The 6822-nt window shown below is 36.3% G+C and overlaps 1 long non-coding RNA gene across 1 annotated transcript; it reads left to right on the top strand.

Moving 5' to 3' along the window:
* Positions 1 to 314: 314 nt before the first annotated feature.
* Positions 315 to 2164, top strand: LOC139129484 (uncharacterized). Its single transcript, XR_011551594.1, has 3 exons — positions 315 to 478; positions 865 to 1001; positions 1553 to 2164. It is a non-coding gene; the product is annotated as an uncharacterized lncRNA (long non-coding RNA).
* The last annotated feature ends 4658 nt before the right edge of the window (positions 2165 to 6822 follow it).

A 6822-nucleotide genomic window follows, 5' to 3' on the forward strand; every position in this document is an offset into this window, starting at 1 on the left:
AAGCCGTTACCTTGTGATTTGATATTGTTCCGTTACGTACAACCCAAAAGTTATGTGTAGAACCGTCTATTTGAGATGCAGTTAATGATTGAATTATTGTACTGCAGACTAGAAAATACATACAGAAACCTGATTCTCGCTTGTATTGCAGGAATAATCATAGTTCGATGCTGTTGATGCAAAAAGATCATACGAGTGTCATTTCTCAAGTCTCGCAAAATGATCATACATTATGAATAATTGCCCATATTTTAAACTGCAAGCCGACAGATGTAATGGAAAAAAAAACACCTACATTTATTTTTACAAGGAGATATACACAAATCTATGGCTGAAGCAGTGCAGGGTGCGAGTGAGGTATTACTGTGTGTCACGGAAGCCTACAAGAAGTCAGAGAACGGTATGAGAGAAGCAAAGTTTGCAGCAGACCTGAAAAAGAAGATAATACCGTTGAAACTAGAAAAGGATGTACAGTTTGGTACGTAAGTAATACAGAAGGTTCTTCTAGTCAAACAGACAGAATTAATAGTGTTGTTTTTTTCACTATTGATGAGTCATAGGGTAGAGTGATAAGTTATGATTATTGTTCAAGCTTCTACAAATTAAGGAGGTAGAGGTCGCATTTATTTATTATGGCCAAAGATGTACATGATGGCTGTTTTGCGACGCGTTATTCGTAGGTTTCGCTGAGGTCATAGCAGAGACACCGCTTATAAAAAGTGAGAAAACTGATTTGAGCTATCTGAATCACGAACATTATATAGCAGTCGGTACAGAAGTGGCAAAACCGCGCTGGAAACCACCTGTTTAAATGTAGGTGATCTGAAATCATATACAATCATTTCGTTTCTTTTTACCTCACAGATGACTGGATTGGGCCGATTACAGCAGGGAAACTGTGGTTGGATTTCTCCGATGAAAGGAATTTCAGAAAGATGATAATAATCTGGAAAGAGAGTTGACGTTCGCCGGAGTTAAGAAGCGTAATAAGGATGAAACTAGTATGTTCGGGGCTCGTAGGTCAACTGTTTTAGGTTGTTCAAGTTGCCATTATACATGTGCAAAATATGTATATTGTATATCATAATAATGATATCATAATCCATGTTTTGTATAACCTAGTCAAATATGTTGTATGTAAGGAAGTCTAGATTCTCTTCTTACATCAATGAAAATAGACAAATCTTTGACCGAGAAGAATAACGAAGTGGCAAGAAGTGAAAGAGCCGGATTACCAAGGCCAAATTGCCATGCTTTAAGTCTACTATATAAACTTAATTCCAAATTGAAATGCTTTGTAGGAGAGGCATTAAGGCTTCAATTCCCCATCCCTGGTTCTCGCAGTGGCATTTGTTTACGTTTACTGTTATATGGTTTCACTTTTGTTTTTGTGTTGTGCTCTGTTAGCGAAATTTTCTCAGAGTTAAAGCTACTAAAAGCCTGCCCCTTCAACTGATGTGAAGGTAAGAATAACTAGAGTATAAAATTTTAACCGTTTTAATTACAACTTGCACTCTTGGGATTAACTTTTGACTTCTCTATTTTCTTGTAGGTCATGAGTGGAAAGTTACCGTACTGGGTACACAGGAGTCTGGCGCAGAGCCAGGGCAGTTTAATTGGCCGAATGGTCTGGCATGGCATGGAGACGAACTTTTGGTTTGTGACACAGACAACCATCGCATACAGATCTTCGATAAGAATAATGTAGTTAGTTTCATACGATTTGATGGTCAGTTTCAAAAGCCGTTCAGGCCGGTTACAGTGGTTATTACTCCTGAAGGTCATTTGGTCATAGCTGATGTTGGTAACAGGCAAATTATTTTTTGTGACAAAGATCGACAAATAATTCAGATCATTTCTCGAAACGCAGACGAAAACGTTGACAATATTAATTATATGGCAGGATTTGTATACGGCATTGACTGGAAAAGTGGCAGATTACTCAAATACAGCGTGAAAGAAGGGAAACTTCTTGCACAGGTCAAAGGTCAACTAGCAGTTCCACACTATGTTGCCCCCACTCCAAACAACCATCTCCTAGTGTCAGATGAACGCGATCATGTCATATGCGTTTTCGATTCTGATTTAAATTTTCTGAATTCGTATTGCTCTGAAGGTGTTGGCAACGGTCAGGTGAAGAACCCGAGGGGCATCGACACCGACTCACGGGAAATATTATATCTGTGATAGCATGAATGATAGGGTTGTAAAGCTGGGACCTGTCGGGCAGTTTATTCGCAACCTATTTGAAGGTGATGTGACCAGACCACACCAGATAGCGGTCAAGTGTGACGTCACAACTCATGGTGACGTCACAAGAATTGCCGTCATGCAGGGTGATAAGAGAATGCGAATACATCAAATCAAAGTATACTCTGTATTAAAATAGGACTCACGATATGTAATTGATATGCCATTCATTAGCAATTAGTATAAATTACGTTCAGCGAAATGTTCTTACAAAAATGTCACAAAGTTACTTTATTCGATCATAGACCCGTATGTCATAAACAACTTTTGTCATATTCTTTGTTCATACTATTATTTGCTTTATATATACAAGAGACACTTGCACTAATAAGTTGAAAGAACAGATAGACTGAATTTATTGTTAGCATTTTATTTGTGTAGAATCAGATGTGAACATTAGTAATAGTATACAAAAAGCAAAAATAACGACATGCACACGGAAAAATTAACAAATATTCGGCATGTAAGGAAAGGAAAAGCCAGTCATTCTGACAGGTAGAAAACATTTTACTTGGCAAATTTAATTCGTTGAATGTGCATACATGTTTACTTCCAAAAAAAAAGAAAAAAACGGAATCAGCTTGGACACTCTCTTGTGCCGCGCAACAAAATAAACGCAGCCACTGGCGTTTTTAACATGCAAAACACATAACAAAGTAGCAAATGTCATGAAATCTTTTTCATTGAAAAGGAGTTCTTGCGTTACCAGGACTGACTTTTTTAAACATTGATTTCATCATGGAAGTGTTACACAAATATATCAATGACTTGAACAAAAAGAAAAAGGAAAAAAGTTGTACGTCAATATTATCAATGTTTTATCCTTATAAGAAATGAAGCGAGGGTTTCCGTCTCTGGCAACAACAACTGACACTAAAAACAGATAGTGATTGGAAAAAAAACACTACGAATAGTCGCGTGTGTGTGGGGCGGGGGCGGGCAGAAGAGTCGGTCATACAGTTGATGACGGTGTGCTCGCTAAAAATCCATCTGGACGTTTATAATAGACGTACTGTGATGACAGTGACATTGAATGTTATGTATAAGGTGTATAATACTGGCAATACGATGGCAGCAATCTATACTGAGCTGCTTACTGTGGTATTTGTTGGGTTGATCCTGTCCTAGCCCTGCGTACGATGCTGTGTGTTCCAGGCGTTATACGGACCATGGGAGGCCGTGTAAGACCGGGAACACACAGCGTTGTACTCAGGGCTATTGCTGCCCCTGTTTTGCTGAAGCTACGACCTCGACCGACCAAGGAAGTTTGTGTAGGTGCAGACGCAGGAAACGTTATACCGCGTCGTTCAAGTTCTTTTTGTACATAATTTAACGTATTTTTCCTTATATTCTCACCTCATTATAGAGAACTTTGTGTCACAATAAGAGTACAGATTTAATCTTTTTGTTTGATATGTGGGATTGATTGAATAGGCGGTGTGCCTTCGATGACGTTTAGTTCGGGTGTTATGTTTGAAAAAAATCAGTGCTGCGTTTATTTTGTTGGGAGTCCAAACTGACTCGGTTTTTGTAGTAAAATTTCAACAACTGTCAAAAATACTGCCTTACAGTAAAATACCTATCGAAGATGGGTGGCTTTCTTGAGAGTAAAATTGTGATTCGAGTTTGAGAAAAGTCAACACGATCAGAATGACAACAATTACGTAAATGCAGCTTACAACTGGTACGTTATTATTATTATTATTATTATTATTATATTATTATTATTAATACTTTATTAATTATTATATCTGTATTTCGGACTTGAGCGTCCATGTAAAAGTCAATTAAGGCATTAGTATGAAAATTCAGTTACGAAATTAAATTATGGTTGAAAAGATAGAAAAATTGATTATATCTACATACATAATCCAATCGATTTCTTTTCAAACAGACATTTAAATAAAGAGTAACTTATTCCAGTGTTTTACCATCTCTGAGTTGAAATACAATGATTAACATACATTTCGTACAATTGCATTGCTACTTTTCAAAAGTCTTTGTCTCAGGCTGTTAATCTGATTTCTCAGAAGAGCATCAAAGTTGCTTATTCTGTTAGATACAAACATTAGACTCGCCCTGCTTTGTTTCTCATAACCCAATAACAGTCGTGCAGCATTATTGTAAGCAACTTTCAATTTTCTCAAGACATTTGCAGAATAGATATTCCATATTGGTCCCATACAACTGATAACAATAGGCTTTAAGTAGAATGCATTTAACATGAAAAGTACACATGTGGAATTTTCTCATTAGCATATTCGCTACTACGTAAAAATATCTTGTCTGCCGCTCAATGTCATCATCATCTCTGAAATGGTCAGTTAACACCTAGATGTTTTTTCTTAACAACAAAGGTTAATTCAACCCCGTTCAGATACACACATGGAACGCGGCGAATCTTATGGTGATTCGCAAAAACGCACATACAGTTAGTCTTTTTACTGTTGAAAATGATGTCGTGAGTATCACTATAATGAGTACAGAGATCTATTAACTTTTGTGTACCTTTGACAGAAGGACTAATCAAGCAGATATCATCCGCGTACATTAAGTGATTGACAAAAATGCCACCAATATTACAGCCAGTATTCAAGTTTGATAAGAGAACACTCAAATTATCAATATAGATATTAAAGATCTTTGGTAATAAAATACCACCTTGCTTTACACCGTTAGTGACAGTAAAACCCTCAGATAAACGTGTACCCCAACGAATAATAATAATTTGAGTTCGATACCATTTGACAAGAAATCTGACAAGGTAAATGGGAATTGTACGTTGAATTAATTTCTTGAAAAGCGTCCAATGGTTCACTCTGTCAAAAGCCTTAGAGGCGTCCATAAATGTAATAAATACATTACTACTATGTTGTCTATAATAATTGATAATTTCCTTCAAAATAAAGACGCACATATCAGTGGAATGTCTTGACTAAAAACCAAATTGATTATCAGTCGTTCCCAGATAAGAATCAATGTGACGCAATAAAACAAGTTCAATTATTTAGAAGCAATAGTGGAAAGTGCAACAGGACGATAATTATTGTTTTATCTGTAATATCACTATTTTTTTCATTGATAATTGGAACTAGGATAGTGTTAGAAAGTCGTCTAGGGCAAACTACATGGACAAACATAGCTGTTAAGCACATACTTAGCAAAACATAAACTTTCTGACTAGCAAATATAAAGTGCTCAGCGGCAAGATAATCTGAACCAGACGTTTTTCCAGTCTGTAGCTTACTAATTGCATCACTTATGTCACCTGGTATTACAGTGAAATTGTCTTGCAGTGAGCATCTAAAAGAAATTTCTGATCCCTATTATTGTTTACAAAATTATAAACACCATAATAATGGTTACGCCACATTTCAACAACATTTGCATCACCTGTACATCCATTAACATTATTTGGCCTACTCAAATTTTTAGTATTGTTGTTAACAGACTTCCAAAATTTGTCATAATTGCTAGAAGACAGATTTTTCGCCATAGCATCGGGTTTCATCTGTTCCTCATTACGACGACACAGACGCAGAGCCTACTTAAACTGCGCGTGCGTGCGGCGTTTAAGGTCATACAATGGACTTGTCCTGGGTTTACCAGGATCACGCCAGAACTTAAACGAATCACGTGCAATCGAATGAATCTGTTTCACATTGTCATTTCACCCTGGAATATTAGAATTTGTACTTTTGGTGGGTGGTGTAATTTTAGTGCCAGCAACATATAAACTATCAATAACACTGTCTTAAAACTTCAAGATACAATCAACATGATTGGAATTATTACAATGAATATCTTTACAACATAATGCTTCCCTTGAAATATCAACGTTAGAAAGAAGCCTATCTGAATTCACATAATACTCATTGTGTTGATTAGTACTAACCTTGGACCAGTTTAAGCGTACCTCTGTATCATTCTTAACCGAGTCATTACTTTCACATGAAGATATGGTACCAATGTCACACTTAATACTAAGTGGGAAATTGTCAGAAACGATTACATCATACAAAATTTCTACAGACTCAATACATTGATGAGCTGTGTATGAATAAATACAATGATCTAGCCAGGATGTTGTGCCATGCTCGTCACTAACATATGTGAATGAATTTTCTGGTAGTAAGACATTATCTGACACAAAATAGTTGTACTCGTTACAAAAGCTCAGCAATGATTTACCAAAGAGGGAGTTGTGATCTGAATTCCAGTGTCCAATTATCATTGTACTGTAACAGTTGCTAGACTGAGCAGTAGAATGAACCTTTGCTAAATATTCAGTGAAATCATCATGATTTTCCCTAATACAAGTAGGCGTGTAAACACAGAGTATTAACATTTTACAATTGTCATTGGCTACCTCAATCTCAATGATTCTATTATCATTGAATGAACATACTGTTATCATGTGACCAATTAATTCACTGCATGAAAATGCAATAATACAGACAAATTCACATTAATGAGTTGCGTGTATTATAGAATAATACACGTGAATTCAGATTAATCCACATGAATACAGGCTTGCTTGATACAGGAAATGGATTCCTGACTGTTTTCATC

Source organism: Ptychodera flava, chromosome 3, assembly GCF_041260155.1.
Source record: "Ptychodera flava strain L36383 chromosome 3, AS_Pfla_20210202, whole genome shotgun sequence".
NCBI classification, from domain to species: domain Eukaryota; kingdom Metazoa; phylum Hemichordata; class Enteropneusta; family Ptychoderidae; genus Ptychodera; species Ptychodera flava.